Below are 18,385 nucleotides of genomic sequence, written 5' to 3' on the forward strand. Positions count from 1 at the left end.
AGGTGCCCAAGGGACCAGGTATAAGGCATCATGCAAAAAAAAAAAGATATAAGTGTGTGTATGTATGTGTATATATGTGTATATGTATATACATATATATGTGTATATACATATATACATATGTATATATGTGTATGTATGTATATATATATATCATATTAAATGAAGGGGGAAGTGCAGAGTGGAGACCCAAGGCCCAAGTGTCGGCCAATGGAGATCCCCTCATAGAGGGGTTTAGGAGAGGAGATGGGTTAATTAGGGTGTGAGGTAGTATCGATGAAGAACACAGCTTTCCCCCAGATCCTGGATGCTTCCTCCCCCCAACTACCATGATCCGAATTCTACCTTGCAGGGCTGGATAGGACAGAGGCTGTACACTGGTACATATGAGGGTTGGAGGTACAGGGAATCCAGGGTGGATGATACCTTCAGGACCAAGGGTGTGAGGGACGATGCTGGGAGAGTGGAGGGTGAATGGGTTGGAAAGGGGGAACTGATTACAAGGATCCACATGTGACCTCTTCCCTGGGAGAGGGACAGCAGAGAAGGGGGGAAGGGAGACTCCGGATAGGGCAAGATATGACAAAATAACGAGGTATAAATTACCAAGGGCATATGAGGGAGGGGGGAATGGGGAGGGAGGGGGGTGGAAAAAAGAGGACCTGATGCAAGGGGCTTAAGTGGAGAGCAAATGCCTTGAGAATGATTGGGGCAGGGAATGTATGGATGTGCTTTATACAATTGATGTATGTATATGTATGGATTGTGGTAAGAGTTGTTTGAGTCCCTAATAAAATGTAAAAGAAGAAAAGAGAAAAAAATGATTAGGGCAAAGACTGTACAGATGTGCTTTATACAATTGATGTATGTATATGTATGAACTGTGAAAAGAAGTGTATCAGCCCCAATAAATTGTTAAAATAAAAAAATAAAATAAATAAAATAAAATAAAACAATTCTCAGATACTAGGCATAGAAACCCTTTGTCTGATAAAAAGTTGCAATTAAAAATATAAAATCATCAGCTCGGTATCTTAAGAGCCAAGGGAGTGATTCTGTCACCTGAGCCATGCCTCTCTTTAAAATGATCATTCTTAGATACATGCTGTACCATTATCCTCATCCAAACCATTCTATCACCAGTAATACGAACCCAATGCCCCCCAAACAAGAACTACTCTTTCCTTCTCCTTTCCACCCTTGTAGTCATTACTAATCTTTTAAAGTGAATAACACCACACCTGGCAATTCCAACTCATAGTGACCTGTCCAAAAGGTCCAAAATCACTGCATGGAGTCAATGTCAATGCATAGTGGCCCTATGGGTCAGGGCAGAACTGCCCCTGTGAGTTGCTGAAACTGGAACTCTTTACTGGAGTAGAAAGCCTCCTCTTTCTCCCGCAGAGCGGCTTATAGTTTTGAATTGCTGACCTTGCAGTTAGCACTGCTATGCCACCAGGGCTCCTACTTATAGGACCTTAGAAACCCTGCTCCAAGGGGTTTCCGAAGCTGTGACTAACTCTTCGTGGAAGTAGACAGCAACATCGTTCTCCCACGGGGCAGCTGTTAAGTTCAAACTACCTACCCTTTGATTAGCACCGAACGCTCAATAATGGTCTATATATGGTCTATATATAATGGTCTATAATAATGGTCTATATATGAGGTGACTTCAGAAAGTTCATGGAAAAACCAAATGAAAAGATAATGAAAAATTTCCACAAACTTTTGAAGCCTCTCACAGTTGCTTATTTTGTCGAAGTGAAACCACACCGCCTCAAGTTCATCCATATTGTGGTATGCATCTGAGCTGCTTTCCTCCTGCGTGTCAAAGGTTTTAAAGCTTGATTTGTAACCACATCCACAACAATGTCAACAAAAATATATTTGTGCATGATGTTGGAATAGATGTTAAAATAAAAAGTCTCACATATGCACCCACCAGAACGATCAAATAAATAACACTACAATGTACTGCTTTGCACACAAATGTTCATAGTAGCTTTATTTGTAATAGAAAAACAACTGCAATAGCCCAAATGTTCATCAAATTGTGAACTATCCATACAGTCACCACTAAAGATATGGATATTGATATACATATTCATCAATAAACCTCCCAATAGTGCAGGGAACAGGCTAGACAGAAAATAGTATTACTATATATTATTCTATTTATATAAAAATCTAGAGAGTGCAAACTTATGTATGGAAACACACACATACACCAAAAAAAGACCAGATGATGCCTGGGAGGATGATCAAGAAAGAAGGATTACAAATGAGCAAGAACAACAAAAGGACAAAATATATGTTCTTGGGACAAAGGTTATGCTCAATATCCTCATCGTGGTGATAGTTTCACTGATATATATGTTAAACTTATGAACTAGTACACTATGAATATGTGAAATCATTTGTCGAACGTAACACAGAAAAGATGGCTTTAAAAAAAAGAGATGTGCTTACCCAACTAAAAATACCGGCAAATTTTCAGAAAATAAAATTAGAGCAAGTTTATTACCAGCCAACTACCACTAAATTAACTGACATAAGTAAGGTTGGAGATGAAAGAGGAGAAACAAGAAATTGGCAAACTTGTGGGTAATGGTTTCCACCTGCGTCTGTTTTTTTTTTCTTCTAAACAGCGTTTATTGTCTTTAAAAGGGAGGGACACCTACTTTCCATACAAGCTCCATAATTAAAAACAATTTAAATATAGGATTAGCTCTGAAAACCCTTACTTTGGAAGTTATAAGAGGATGTTTCTCTTGTGCTGCTCCCCCCACCCTTTCCCCTTTTGATTCCCTTATTACATAATCTGAGGACCCCAAGGCGAAAGAAACATTTTGCACTATAGAAATCATGACTATATAGTGTGGGGGGTGGGGGTATGCATGGTTAAAGTTAAATAGAACGTAACTTTTTTCTCCCCTAATAAAAATATTAAGATGATCTTTGGAAAATGGGCGACCTTCTCTTTACAGTTATAAAGCAACAATAAATTCTACATTAAAAGATTTCCTTTTTTTCTTCGATTGCATTTAATTAGCATACATCCCAAGAGCGACTGGTCTATATTTTACTAGAAGCCTTAACTAGGGGAAGAAGGGGAAGAAGGAATATAATCGGTGCAAGGCTAGGGAAAGAATATTGTCACTATCAAAAGATATGGCCAGAAAATAAAGAAACCCAAGCCTCCACAGGGAAAGTATTAAAAATAATACGAGATTTCAGCAAAGCTTCGGTAACAAAGGCTAAGTAAGCATTCCAAACCCCATTACATTTCTATACACTGGCAATAAACATTTAGAAACTATAACTTTAAAACATTGAGAATACCATATATACTCGAGGCTAAGTCGACGCAAATATTAGCCGAGGCACCTAATTATACCACAAAAACTGCATTAAAAATGTACTGAAAAACTCGGCTTATACACGAGTCTATACAGTAATAATCAAAACCAGGAGCACCTAGAAATAAATCTGGGATGGTTGTGAAAATACATTATCTACATATCTAATCCTCAAATAGTCCTGCGCAACAAGTATTACTATTACTATCCACGACACATACATTAACATGCTTTAGCACGGAGAGATTGAGCAACTTTCCCAAGTTCACATGTCTTGCCAGAGCCAGGAGTTGGGCTCATGCCATTTTCTATAGGGCCAACAGCTTTCCAAGAATTGAAACCGTTGTAGAAAGAAAAAAGAGATCCAAAGAGATGGGAGAGTTACATCACATGCATCTACAAGAAGCAACCACGTGAGTACCTGTAGGTTTCGCCAAATTAATCTTGAATTCAATGCAATTTCAGGCCAAAACTTTTAAAAGGTTTCCTGTGAATCTTCACACTCTGCCTTCAAAATGCATCTCGACATTGGTAGTGGCAGTGTAAACAAAAAAGGCCCTGAATGAGATGCTTTGACACCAGGCTGCCTCATTGGGCTCAAACATAACAACTGAGAGGATGTCAAAAAAAAAATCGTGAGAATGTCAAAGAGCTGGCACTACGCTATTCTTTTGTACAGAGGGTCACTCTGAGTCAGAAGTGACTCAACAGCACCTAAGCAACATGGGAGTTGCGGGACTTGCCCCCCCCCCCCCGAATCTCCAAGTTTACTATAAAGACGTGGTAATCAAGGCAGTGTGCTTCTGTTGAAATGAAATAAAAACATTCCAAATAAGAGTGAGAAAGACAGTCCCCAGAAAGACGCCTGGCTAGATCCACTGCAGATGAGCGGGGAAAGTGTTAGGTAGCTAGCATAGGGACTGGGGCCACTGTCCATTGCGCATGCTCAGAGGTTCCAGCTTCTGGCCAGGAAGGGGTGATACACCTAGGTAGGCCTTACACCTGGATTGGCCCATCTAAGCCAGGTGAATTTGATTCAGCCAATGGGGTCGGCCAGTATTTTCAACCACGCCTCCCAACGGGGCCCTGAAAAGGCCAAAGGTTTTGCCCTGGCCTGGCTCTTTCCCAGCAGCTGCTATACAATGTATCGGAGTCCGGCTGCCGTCCAGAGCAGCCAGTCCGCAGTCCCGCAACTGTGTTGCGGATTCACTGGCTTGAGTTCCATTTACTGCAGACCCTGAAACTGCTACTATTCTCTATAAACCGTCTGGAATCACAAACCAGGCTTCCGTGTGAATTCTTTCTTGCGGGGAGCCAAGGACCGAGGGATGTCTCTCCCCTGAGGGATCTAACAAAAAGATGGTTCTTTTAATAAGCAGTTGGGGCAATCAGATCCCTACTTAACACTTTATGTAAAAAGCAGTCCTGAGGGATTCAAATGTCGATGTGAAATCCAAAACGTTCAATATTAGAAAAGAAGTTGGAAGGGGACAGCTTTGTAAACTTGCTGTAGAAATTTTTTTTTCTGAAATAGTTCTTGGTAGATTAATTTTACCAATCGCTTTAATTTAAAATGGCAGTTACTGATCTATTTGCAACTATGCTCGCACTTGTAAACATCTAATGTTCACTGTTGAGATTCTAATGCAAGGGCTGCGTGGATTACTTTTATGTGGCCAGAGGTTTGTGAGTAGAGGTGAGGGATGGAGATCAGAAAAAATTCCTTTAAGTTCATTAGTTTACTACTACATATCAGATTGTTTTAGAGGAAAGAATTAGCTACAAACACAAACTGAACAGGAAATGAGCATAGAATTCTTCTATATGCACCTTTAAAATGTTAATCAAAAACTCATCTTTACCTGTTTCATTGTTGCCATGCCCTTAAAGTTTGTTCTTTGTCCTTGTTGTGTATGTCTGTCAGTAGGGGAATGATGGGTAGAATCCCAAAACAACAACTAGACTGATGACTGCCTGGGGGTGAGGAAGGGAAGGGTGTGGAAAGGATGGTAAAAGAACAGAGAAAATCGTCCCAAATTGATTGTGTGCATATTGTCACAGTCCTTCTGAAAATGATTGAACTATTGAATTGTTCGACATGTTAACTGTAGCTCAATAAAATGAAACAACAAAAATACCATTTTAAAAAAGTGAAACATACAATCCCTGGAGTGTTGAGTTATATGCAATGAAACCCAAGATTAACCTCCAGGCAATGAGAGGAAAAAGGCCGCCTAAGAACAGATACAATAAGCTCCTTTGGTACAATTTAACTAGGGCCGAGCAACTGTAAATTCAGGGAGTCCTACATAGTTTGTAAAAGTATCACAAGAAAAGGAGCCCTGGTGGCGCAGGTTACACGGTAGGCTGCTAGCTGCAAGGCCAGCAGTTCGAAACCCCCTTGGGATATCTACTCTGGGACACTGGACGGGCCACTTCTACCCTGTCCTAGAGGGGCCGCTGCAGGTCAGAAGTGTCTCAAAGGCAGTCAGTTGCTTGGGGCTTTTTTGGTCCTTTGAAATAGACACTCCCACCCCCCAGTCAGGTGCAAAGCGGCTCATCTGATAGAACCACCCGGCCATGGGTCCCCAGTCCTGAAAGACAGGTTCTTCGGGTATTTTGTCATCTGCTGTCCAGAAGGCCCAGGGACAATGTGGGCCCACATCGTCAGCCTCTTTGGTGGTAGCGGGCCTTGGGTCACACCAGACCAGGGTTCACCCCTTCCGGTTTCCTCTCCTCCCCCCACCCCCTCCCCCCGCCCCCGCCCCGCTGCTCAAGGAGCATCACCTGTTGCGCCTTGCGGGCACTTTGGGCACCCCCGGAGAGCCCAGCTTGCCGTGAGCGGCAGGGCCGGGCCAGGTGCAGAGCTCATCTCCAACATCTAGAAAACGCAGCTGACTCTAGAGATCTGAAAGGACAGGGCCTGGCGCTAGTGCAAACACATGGCTGGCGTTTAGCACGTCCTCAATGCAGGCTGGCATTTAGTCATCATGGGATCAGGGCCTTGCCTCGTGGTCGCACCGGGCGCTGTGGGCAGGCGGCAGCGCCCAGCCTGCGGAGAGGGGCGACCGGAGCAACCGCGCCGCGGCACCAATGAGAGCAGCACACCGCCTCCGTAGGGCGGGGATCTGCGGGCGACCGGGCCGGAGGGGGCGGGGAGTGCTATGGCTAAGGCCTGCAGGGGGGCTGAGGGCCCAGCGAGCAGAGAGAGGGGGTGGGATTAAGCGGGTGTCTGCGGAGTCTGTGGCCAGGGGGACTCTTGGGGCCCCACACCCTGCAGCAAGGCTTGACCGAATGCGAGCACCTGACAGGATGAAACAACAGAAAGGCACCAATCAGATTTGTTATTGCTTATTTAAATGACCTATCCCTGCCCCCGAGTAAACTGTCATCATCTCTGACTATCATCAGTGGATTCCAACTCCTAGGGACCCTCTGGGACAGCGTGGAGCTGCCCCTGTGGCTTTTCGAGGCTGTGACTCCGTCCAGGAGTAGTAAGCCTCGTCTTTCTCCTGCTGGGTAGCCGATTTCGAATTGTAGGCCTTGTGCTTAGGAGTAACCCACTCTGCCACCACCTCTTAAAACCACCACTACCAAAAACCCCACAAAGAAAACAAACTCACTCCCACTGAGTCCATTCTGACTCGTTGTGACCTGACACAACAGGGTGGAATTGCCCCGTGAGTTTCCGAGACTGACTACAAAACCACCTCTTTCGCCCAAGGAGCAGCCTGTGGGTTCAAACCACTGACTTTGCAGTTCAGCTGTCCAGCGCTTAAGCACTGTGCCGCCAGCTCTTAGATCTCTCAGAAATTCTGCTATGGCTGCAGCTATCCTCAGCACCTGGCCCATACCTTCCTCGGACCAACGTTAGGCTGCCTGGTGGGCTTTTCGGGCAAGACAAGAGGGGCATTTTCTGTGACCAGAGCCGCCTCCAACCTTATCATCACATACTTTCTCTCTCTCTCTTTTTCTCTAACCATTTTTATTGGCACATAATTTACATATCATACAACTGAACAGCTCAATCGTTCGATCCTATCAAGGGGTCATCACATATTTTCTGACAGGGACAGAACAGGGCCTTCTGCCCTTCGGGCTAAGTGGAAGAGCAAAAGAGTGTGTGAAAAACAACTGAACCAAGGACCCTGTGAGAATAGGCTTGGTAAACAGCTGAACCTTGAAGCCAGGCCCTGGGAAATAGCCTGACACAGGTTTGCAGCCGGAGATCAATCCAAACACATGCTAACTCAGAGCCACCCCGGTGCTGAGATAAAATTAAAAGAAACTACGCATGAGACCCAAGGGCAAATTGAGTAGTACAATGTTTCCTGACCATCTGCAGAGCTGCAACCTTTGAAAACAAAAAGTGGCCCCCTAGACAAGATCCCTTCTCAACTCAGGGGGGGACTTTTACCTCCAGCGCAAAGGGCACCTTATCTCTGCTTAAGGTGTCCTGCTCACCTGCAAGAAGGACCCACTTTGTTTCTTTTGAAGCGATCCTACGCTTTAAAAACACCGTGGCTTAACTCTTCTGTTCCTGCTGCTGCTGCTGGGTGTGTGTGTGTGTGTGTGTGTGTGTGTGTGTGTGTGTGTGCATTTGACTTATTGCTGGACCCTTATCAACCACACAGGATCGGAGCTTGCTCGTTCTCCCGTAGATGACCGCTCCGTGCTGAAATTCACACTTTCTATCAGGAAAAATGGAGTATCAGCGTCTGAGGAGGAATGAAGAGGCTATCTCCTGACCACCCATTACTCTGCCCCACCTCACTCATGGCTTCTAAAAACTACTCTCCCCTAAAGGATTCAGGGTCTTTAGAGAAATGGCTTACCTATGATTGAGTCAGGGAAAGCACAAGATGAGCTTAGAATATATTTTGTCAGAAAGTGAGGGAGCATGCAGAGAATGATGGGGACCCATCAAAATTATGCAGGCACCAGCTCTCACTGGGCCAAAGCTGGGCAACTGGGAGCACCCCAAAATAGATATTAATGAGTCTTCCAGTTCTGTCCAAAATAGAGTGGTTTCATCTCTCCATAGTGCTCCCATTAAAAATGTCCTGTATATATCACATCAAACAAGTATAGGAAGACTGGCTGATGGGAAGAAAAGGATGGTGACCATCTAGAGACCTAAGTATGACATTGAGTTCTGTCATGTAGCCTGGACATGAGGCTGCAGAAGCCTACAATCTACAACTGCCAACAGACATGGCAAAACCCCATAGGAAAAGCCAGTTCCCCTAAAGGCCTAAAGGGCTGGAGGAAAGGTGACCTAACAATAGAGAACCTTGGGGCAACACTTAGCCTCTGCCAGCCAAATACAAATGAAAAAAAAAAAAAACGTCCCCACCCCATGGTTTCATGAAACGAACAGAGAACTTATTTCCATCCTATCCCCACCATGAGAAGCAGGCATCAGTGCTGCGATTGCCCCTCACCCAGTGGTGTTGGCAGGGAGTTGATCTTCCATCCCTCAGCCTTTGAAAGCAGGAATTGAACCTGTGCTCTGCCAAGGTAATTAGGGTCCAGCCCGCAGCAACAAGATTTGACACAACGTTCCAGGTGCAGAGTGGGGCCAGTCCCCACCTTCAGGCACACCTCACTATCTCACCTGCCAGTGAGGCCCAGTGGGGAAGCTATGTCTCCACTCCACCCAGCATCAACCAGACTGAACAGAGCATTATGCATCAGATCCAGTCAGTCCTCCATATGCTTGTGTCACCTACCTCTGGTGTCCCCTGAAACTTGATCTCTAGCCCTATACAAAGGCAGCAAGTGGGTGCCAGTCCCGGCCCTGCTTGCACTGGGAAGATGTCAACAGGCGGGGAAGAGAGATGAATCCCCATCTTTCCCATCTAAAATAAAGCAGTAGGTGTAAGTGATCCACCTTTGCTGGGTGGGGTTGGGGGTTCAGTGGAAAGCCGAACAGATATATCCACCTGGCCCTCTTCATGCTCCCATCCAACAGAGGCATTGCCTGACAAGCCTCACGATGCATCATTCCCTCAAAGAAGGTTCCATTTCAAAATATAATATCCCAAATGTCCTGTCTACCGCAGAAAGTCACTTAGCCAAAGCAATGATAGCACAGTGGGTGTCTTTAAAAATCAGTTCGGGAGACCAGAAGCCCTGATTCAGGATGTGTCTTGGTCATCCTTCGAGTTCTAGCATCTGCCGTGAGTGCCGGTGTTCACCTGGCATTTTCCCCTCTGGGTCTGTGTGGCCATTCGGCTCTGTTTATAATTCAGAATCAAATCGGTTTAGGATCCACCCTACCCTACCCTACCCCACCGTAATAGAACCTCCCTAACACAACACTAATTGGGTTGTATTTCCAAACAGGGTTATATTTCCAAGAACTCCAAATGGAAAACCAGACTGGTTGCTGGCAAGTCAATTCTGACACAGAGCAGCCCTATCGGACAGAGTAGAGGCATCCTATCAGGGTTCCTAGGCCATGGTCTTTACAGAAGCAAAGGATCATACCTCTCTCCCTTGGAGTATATGGCTTCATACCATCAACCTGTAGGTCTCCAGCTGAGCACTTCACCCCCAAGCCACCTAGGTGCTCCGTTTACAAATATAAACATTAGGATGTCGACACGTTCTGAAGGAAGACAATTAAATTCCATTTATCCCCATTTGGATCCATTATGAGGTGTTTTGCAGGAGAGAGGTGAGCCGATAAAGCATTACAGTGGTGGAAACCCTACGGAGGTATTCTGTTCTGTTCTGGAAGGTTGCCACGAGGCCAGATCACCTCAGTGGCAGTGGGTTTCATTTTTAAGAGACGTTCTTTATGTTCTTCTGAAGTTCCAAGGCATCGCTTGCCAATTTCCTTCTGTTTACTGAATTTTCACATGTAACATTCCCATGTAAACATTCACAGACCAATAGCATGAATAGGAAACTAATGCATGAGAGGGTTGTGGAGTTTGAAAAAAATGAATGCGTACATATTTGCGTAAAAATGTGATCATATAAATGAAGTGTGTTTGGGCAGCACACAGGAATGAAGACACTATCCTCTTATGAATTTAAAAAATCATAGTTGGTAGTCGCAGCAAAAGTTATAATACGATTTGATTTAGTACTCGGTATTTAGAGGAAATACAATTACATATTAAATGGGGAAGTTAAAGAAAGTACAAAAAAAAATTAAAAAAAAAAAAGAAAGTACAATTTCCACACTTCATTCTACGTGCTAAAGCATTGTTACCAGTAGACTGTGATAAACTCTATGTGAACATCACAATACTTAGATGAATCACTAAGATCTATACATTAAGAAATCTATGCTCTGCACACTGCTAGAGATAAGAACCTGCAACACAGGGAATCCAGGATAGATAAACCCCTCAGGGCCAACAGGAGAGTAGAGCTACCAGGAGGATTACGTAAGGTGGGAGGAGAAAGGGGGACTCACTCACAAGGATCACTCTAGAACCTCTTCCCAGGAGGAAGAATAATGGAAAAGTGGGTGAGGGGCAACGGAGGACAATGTAAGATATGGAAAAACTATAACTTATCAAGGGTACATGAGGAAGGGTGGACAGGGGATGGAGAGGGAAGAAATGGGGAGAGGATAACAGGGGCTCAAATAGGAAGAAAATGCTTTGAAAATGATGGGGGCATATGTGCAAATGTGCTTGACACACTGGAGGAATGTATGGATTGTGATAAGAGATGTAAGAGCCCCCAATAAAAGTATTAAAAAAAAAGATAAATCTATGCTCAAAACTCAAACTAACTGCCATCAAATCGATTCTGACTCAGAGTGACCAGTTTCCACGACTGGAACTCTTTATAGGGATAGGAAGCCTCATCTTTCTCCCGAGGAGCAGCTGCTAGATTGGAACTGCTGACTGCCAGTAGCAGCCCAATTTGTAACCACTACACCACCAGGGCTATATACTCAAGACACTCGAAATAAATTAATATAATATGGAATCCTAGAAAATAACTCACAAGAACATAAAAAATGAGAAAAGCTGAAATGGGAGATGGAAGAAACAAACAGAATATACACTTAGAACCTAACTCACTGTGATAGAGTTGATGTCAACTCATAGTGACCCTTAGGGCAGAGTAGAATCTGCCCCTGCGAGACTGAAATGCTTTACTGGAGTAGAAAGCCGCTGTGGAGTGACTGGTGGTTTTGAACAACTCACCTTGCAGTTAGCAGCCCCCACCAGGGATCCTAAAAATGCAATAGAAACCCTAAATGTGCAAGAAAGAAAGAAAGAAAACAAAACAAGAAATGTTGAATTAAAATCAAGGTGAATATTTTCAGAATTGAAAAATCAGAAAAAAATGATGAATTAGATCTTAAGTCGTGAAGAATTAAATTTATCCAAAGGGAGGTCTGGTCCTTCCAAAGTAAACCTGAGTCATGCATGTCCCAGAGACAAGCAGATGGATTCTGGGGCCCCACTGAACTCTAGTCCCAATCCAAGAAGAGTTTGTTCTGATAACAGGCCCTGTTTGATACTCACTTGCATGAAATGATCAGTGAAGATAAGGTTGCTACAGCAAAGTGTGGTGAAGAAAGCAGATGGTGCCCGGCTATCAATCAGAATAGTGTCTGGGGTCCTTAAGGCTTGCTTTCACATGAATAGCCGTCTAAGTGAGGAGTCAACCAATCCACATGGAAGAAGCACACCAAAATTAAAATATGATGAAGGGGAAAGTATCCTAGCTAAAATTATGAACGCCCAATTTGTAGAAGGCTATGGAAGACAGTGTGAGCCTGAAACCCATCTGCATAGGATCGAGTCAGATTAAGCCACTGAAAGAGTCCCACTAGCCACAGGCAAGGGTCTCGATCAGACAGAGGTCACTGTAATCCTCATTATGCTGGGTGGAAATTGATACTTGGTCAGTTGACCTTCCTCTTGACCCAACCTGAATTTGTTCTAGGCTCAAGTGTCTCTTGCTTCCTCCAAGCCAAAAATATCATCCATGGCTTTTTAAATATTGATTGTGGTCTTTCTTTCTTACTTGTCATTTGTATTTTTATCTTTATATTATTATTATTTTGTCCTTACCACTTTATTTCATTTTATTTGTTTTTTCATCATTTATACATCTTTATACATTATAAACACAATAAGGAAAGTAACTTAACATTTTAATTCTTGAATAGAAAAATCGGACCTTACACTAAAAATTAAAGGTTTTCAAGAGTGTCACAAAGAAAATCAAGAGAGCCAGGTAGAGAATCATTTAAGAACAACGCTTCTCCATTTGGTTCCTGCCAGGGGTGGGGTGTTTGTTTTTTTTCAAGGCAGGAGCATCAAGCCTATAATTTAAAATCTTTAGATAACCCAAGCCACAGCAGTACACACTTGCTCGGGGTACCCTGGTGACCCTTTTTGCAGGAGTACAGCCATGTGGCCTTAATCCCCGCATCCCCATGGCACCAAGCAAGGTGAGCAGGGCTTCCCTATTCCGGCAGAGCTTCTCAGTTTGGGTCCTGAGGCCCTGCACAGCCGTATGGGGCATTTCCTACAAGATCTGGCAGCTGTCAGGGATGAGAACACTAGCTCGGAGCATGAAGGGGAGGTGTGTGCCGTATCAGAGAAATGACTTCAGCTACGGGCAGTCACAGAAGACCAACTGTGGACGCCTCCTGGGGGGCTTGGAATGGACACGGTGAGACACAGCGGACTTAGAGATGGGGAAGCGCCGGCACGTGGTTAGCAGGGGGACTGGTCGGTGAGCGAGTCCTACACCAGAACTTGATCCGGTTCTTTGGGAGGCCCACAGGGAAACCCCACACCACGCACGAACCTTCTTGACGCTTGCTTCTTCTTCTTTTTTTTTTTTTTTTAAGATAAGGTGGTCCGCTTTTAATATTGATTCAAAAGAATAGAGCCGTTTGGGACAAAGGACAACCCCTCTCCATCAGCTTTTCGGTTAAGGTTTTGACAATTTCAGTGGACAGTTGCCGTAGCTGAGAAAGGATAGGTCGCAGATCCATCAGCCGGCAGTGCAGTCCACGTTAGAGACGCCATCCAGCTCTAAGCGGGACACCTACGGGGACGGGGGTGTGTGTTTCAGGGGTGCTCCCCTCTCTGTTAGTCTCTGCAACAGTTCCCCTGTCTCTTGCAGTCACTAAATCAGAGAAGCCGCCGGTACCCTCCTGACCCAGAAGAACCGGCGGTCCGGTTCTTGCTCCAGTGATCGGCTGGAGATCATCTTGAATTGCCTTGGTTTCTGCGGCAGCTGTAATATGGACAAATTCCAAAAGCCCTGGTTCGAAGGCAACTGGCAGAGAATCTTCTGGGTCTTTCTGCAGTAGGGGCAGGTGGGCTTCATGAACACAACCACCTTCCCCGGTTGGATTTTACTGTCCACAAACAGTTGAGCCCTGCTGAACAGCGGCTATCCGGCCCGAAGGAGTCTTGCTCAGTGTAAACCGGAGGGCTGGGTCAGCAGGCTCCCCGGGGGGAGCTCGTTTGTATTCTTGATTGTCTCTGTTGGGTTTCCCAGTTTGTGAAGCATAGAAGGAGCGGATGCCTGGAAATAAGAACTGATGCCAGGGTTTGTAGGGGATGTAGGGATAGGGGGTGGGAGATTGGGAGGGTGAGGGGCTTTGGGGAGTAAGCAATGAATTCAGGAGGGGGGAGAACTCTAGAATTGATTACACAACTCATGTTAAAGGCAATTTAACCATGGGGAAAAAGGAAAAGTTCTAAAATTGACTGTACTAATGATTGTTCAATTCTTCTTGATATGATTGAACTATTGAATTGTATGATGTGTGTATTATATGCCAATAAGACTTAAAAACAAACAGAAAGAAATGTATGTGTTATAACCATAAACAAAAAAACAAAGAGAGGTCCAGCCTTTGCCTTAAACTACTCTAAATCCTTGGAATGCTCTGCCTGACAGAAATATCTGTTTGTCTGGGAGGCTTTGGACCTTGCAGCATCAATTTTACCTCCAGGAGGCTTGAAACTAAAGATTATTCATACAGGCAGTATGTGAATGAGGTGCAATAGAATTTCTTGTAATCAAGGTTCAGGTGAACTTCCCTGCTTGGCAATACTCTGTGTGTATTGCTACAAATGTTCCTGAAAGGATTAACACTCTGTGACTCCACGAGGAATGAGCAGTAGAAGCTTTTGCATCTCTTGACTTGGCTGGTTTAAATGTGTGTCTGCTCCCTGAAATAAACTATGACTCTAGTTCTGTGAGTGGGTCCTTCTAGTGAGGTTTAGAACATAATGGTAGTTTGGGGAACCCCTAAAATTTGGAATTAATGTCAGACATGAGGAAAATTTTATAGACTGTTCTCCATAGCCTTACAGTTAGCTAACTTCTGTAAGCTTTCTAAAAATATTTGGTTTGGTGAACTTCTAATCATTTTGGTCATCCTATGCCTACATAATATCTTACTGAATATGAGATCGGTGAGTCCTTATTTCTCTGTTATGGATTTAATGATAATTATGTTCCCAAAAAGTATGTGTTAAAAATCCTAACCTCTATGCCTATGTCTATAATTCTGTTTTGGAATGGGTTGTCTTGGTTATTTGAATGGATCAAGATTCTCCCTGTCATCAAGTCAAATCAGACTCATAGAGCCCCTGTAGGACAGGGTAGAACTGTCCCTGTGAGTTTCTGAGACTATAATTCTTCATGAGAATAGAAAGCCTCATCTTTCTCCCCTAGAATCAATGGTGGTTTCAACCTGCTGAACTTGTGGTTATCAGCCCAAGTCATAACCACTACACCACCAGGGTTTGACTCAAGTGTAAGTTGTATTGTGAGTCAATATCTTTTGAGAATAAAAAAAGAGATTAGACAATCAAGTCAGCAAAAGAAAACAGACATGGGGACAGAGAGGTGCCAAGCCACATTGAGAGCTCTCAGAAGTAGAAGCTGAAAAGACACAAGGACTTTGCTTCAGAGAGAGAAAGCCCTCCTAGAGCTGGCACGCTGCATTCAGACTTCCAGCCTCTGGACGTGTGAGTGAAAACCGTGTTTGTTCAATCCATCTACCTGTGCTGTTTCTGTTATAGCATCACTAGCTAACTAAGCATTTGGCAGGAGGAGATGGGGGTGTTGCTCTAACAAATACAATGTGAAAGCAGTTTTGGAATCGGGTAATGGGAAGAGGCTGGAAGAGTAAATATCTAGATGGCTTTGAAGACACTGTTGGTAGAATCGTAGATGCAAGGGAGTTCGGCTGAGGACTCAGAAGAAAATGAGAAGAACTAGAGAGAAAGTCTGTATGGTTTTAGACACCGCCTGTGGCCCCAGCAACAGAAGGTTGTTAGAAAGGTGGACAATAAATGTGAGATTTTAAAAGAAAATAGTGAATGTGTGATTGGACAATGCAGTTGCAATGAACTTGTCAGCTATGTTCAAATGCTTGGTGGAAGGTCGAACTTGGAAATAATGAACTTGGATATCTGGCTGATGAGATTTCTAAGAAAGATCTTAAAGGGACTACATTATTTTTCCTTTTCACAGTAAAATATGAGAGAAGAGAGAGATTGAAAAATGAACATAGGGCTGAAAGATTTGGAAAATCCTGTTGTACAAAGTAAGGACACATGTCCCAGAATTTCACCAAAGACATGGTGTGTTAGTCTGGGTACACTAGAGAAGCAAAATTCATAGACACTCATGTGTATAATAAAGAGATTTACATATAAGAACAATTGAATATTGAGAAAACATCCCAACCCAGTCCAGATCAAGTCCATAAGTCCAATACCAAAGGACCAATACCATTCTATAAATTCCTCTTCAGACTCTCACAACACAGACTCTCACAATGACGCCGAATGCAGGAAGATCACAGACCAGTAGGTGGAAAGTCTTGTGGATCCAGTGGCGGTAGACGCTTCTCAGCGCTCACAGGGGTCTCCACGTGGCTCCTCCAGCTACCAGGGCTCTAGCATAACTCCATGTGTCTGGTCAGCAGGAATATCTCGCAAGGAGTGAGTGTGTGTCCTGTCTCCAGCGAGCTATTTGTCTCCTTAGCGCCTCCAAATGAGGTCATCAAGCTGAGACCTGATTGACTGGCTAAACCCCGCCCCCCTCCACTCTTAAATCTCAAATTGACAACAGATTATGTAACTACCATCCAAGGCTACCCCATATTTTGTTAAAGAGATTAAACCTGTGGTGGATGGATCTAGTCACAGTAGAAAATCCATCAGCTTAGACAGAAAGGATTAAGGAATGAACGAAAGAAAAAAAAATACTGTCTGCCTCTTGGAGTTCTATATGCAGGAAATAGGGCAGAGGAGCTCCATCTGTTGTCGAAAGAAAGAAAAGAAAGAAAGAAAGAAAGAAAGAAAGAAAGAAAGAAAGAAAGAAAGAAAGAAAGAAAGAAAGAAAGAAAGAAAGAAAGAAAGAAAGAAAGGGCCCATCCTTGAAGTAGTTCCGAAATCAGCACAACTCTGGGGAGGATCGTGAGAAGCAGGTCCTTCTCCGGTTAAAAGGTGGGGCCACAGCTTCCTAAACTTCAAAGAGTCATATCTTTGCTCACTTGGTTCCTGTGTGGGGGTTTGCCATTATGCTGCGCCAGAAGACGTGGGTCCACTGCCCAAAACTGAAGGGATGGGGGCACCAGGCCCAAGAGGGGGTGGAATGGGGTGTACCACAGGGATGGGGTCACCACTCCGATGGACTAGGCGAATGGGACTGACAGAAGTCAAGGGAGCAGAGTTTCAACACTAGAGGGCCTGGAAGGTGAAGCTTAAGCTCAGGACTCCACCCAGAATCCAGAGGCTGGAGAGTAGGGCATTGTCCCGAGGACCTCAGAAAAGAGCTAATTACTTTCAATCCTAGAGAACTAATATGATTTGCTTAATGCCCATTATCCCTTCTTTTCTTCTACTTTTCCCCATTTCTAATGGAAATGTTCACCTTGTGCCTGTTCCACTATTGTATTTTAGAAACAAATAGTATTACAGATTTCGTGTAATATCGTGTATTACAGATAGACTAATTCTACTCAATATTTGAGTTAGATGTTTCAGAAGATGAGATTTGGGGTTTGAAGTTGACTTAAGACTTTGGGGATAATGTGATGAGGTGAATGTGTTTTATTTATTTTTAATTTATTTATCTTGTACTCACTGTTATTTTTTTAAATCATCTTACTGGGGGCTCGTATAACGCTTATCACAATCCATACATGCATCCACTGTGTCAAGCACATTTGTACATTTGTTACCATCATCATTCTCAAAACATTTGCTTTCTACTGGTGAATGTGTTTTATATGTGGCCATTTGGGGAGACAACAGGTAGAATGTTATCCATTGAATTATATATCCTCCAAAGTATGTGTTGTAAATCCTAATCTCCATACCTGCGGTTATAATACCATTTAGGAATGGGTTATCTTTGTTATATTGGTGAAACTGGGTATTGTTGGTCCAAGGAAAACCATAGTGAGCCCCCCTGCAGGTTCCTGAGCCTGCACCTATTTATAGGAGTAGAAAGCCCAGTCTTTCTCCCATGCAGCTGCTGGTGGTTTCAAACTGCCCACCATGCAGATCACAGCCCAACTCCTAACCACTACACCACCAGGGCTCCTGAGTGTTTTTAGGTGACTGAATGTTGAATCTAAGTCATAGGGACCCTTGTACAAAAGAATGAAAACGTGCCTAGTTCAGTACCAGCTTCACAATTACTCCATCCCCATCATTAAGGCCGACTGCTTTGAGGAGGCAGCTCTTCTCCAGTTGGATTTTGACTGTCTTCAAATTAGTGCACATTGAGTCAAACTCTTTTGATACATATAAGTCATTGAACAAGCAAGTCAGTAAGCAAAGGTGGGGAAGAGAGAGGCCAAGACACATGAAGTTGGCACCAAAGCAGAAGCTCGAAATAACAAAAAACTTTCCTCCTGAGCCAACAGAGAGACAGCCTTTTCCCAGAGTTAGTACCCTGAATTAAGACTTCTAACCTCCTATGCCATGAGAAAACACATTTCTTTTTGTTAAAAGGATCCACTTGTGTCCTTATCATTCTAGGAATACTAAATA

General features: G+C 43.8%; 1 pseudogene; it reads right to left on the reverse strand.

The window, feature by feature from the left end:
* Positions 1–13,400: 13,400 nt before the first annotated feature.
* Positions 13,401–18,115, reverse strand: LOC142433385 (glutaredoxin-1 pseudogene; annotated as a pseudogene).
* Positions 18,116–18,385: the final 270 nt, after the last annotated feature.

This window comes from Tenrec ecaudatus, chromosome X, assembly GCF_050624435.1.
Source record: "Tenrec ecaudatus isolate mTenEca1 chromosome X, mTenEca1.hap1, whole genome shotgun sequence".
NCBI classification, from domain to species: Eukaryota; Metazoa; Chordata; class Mammalia; order Afrosoricida; family Tenrecidae; genus Tenrec; species Tenrec ecaudatus.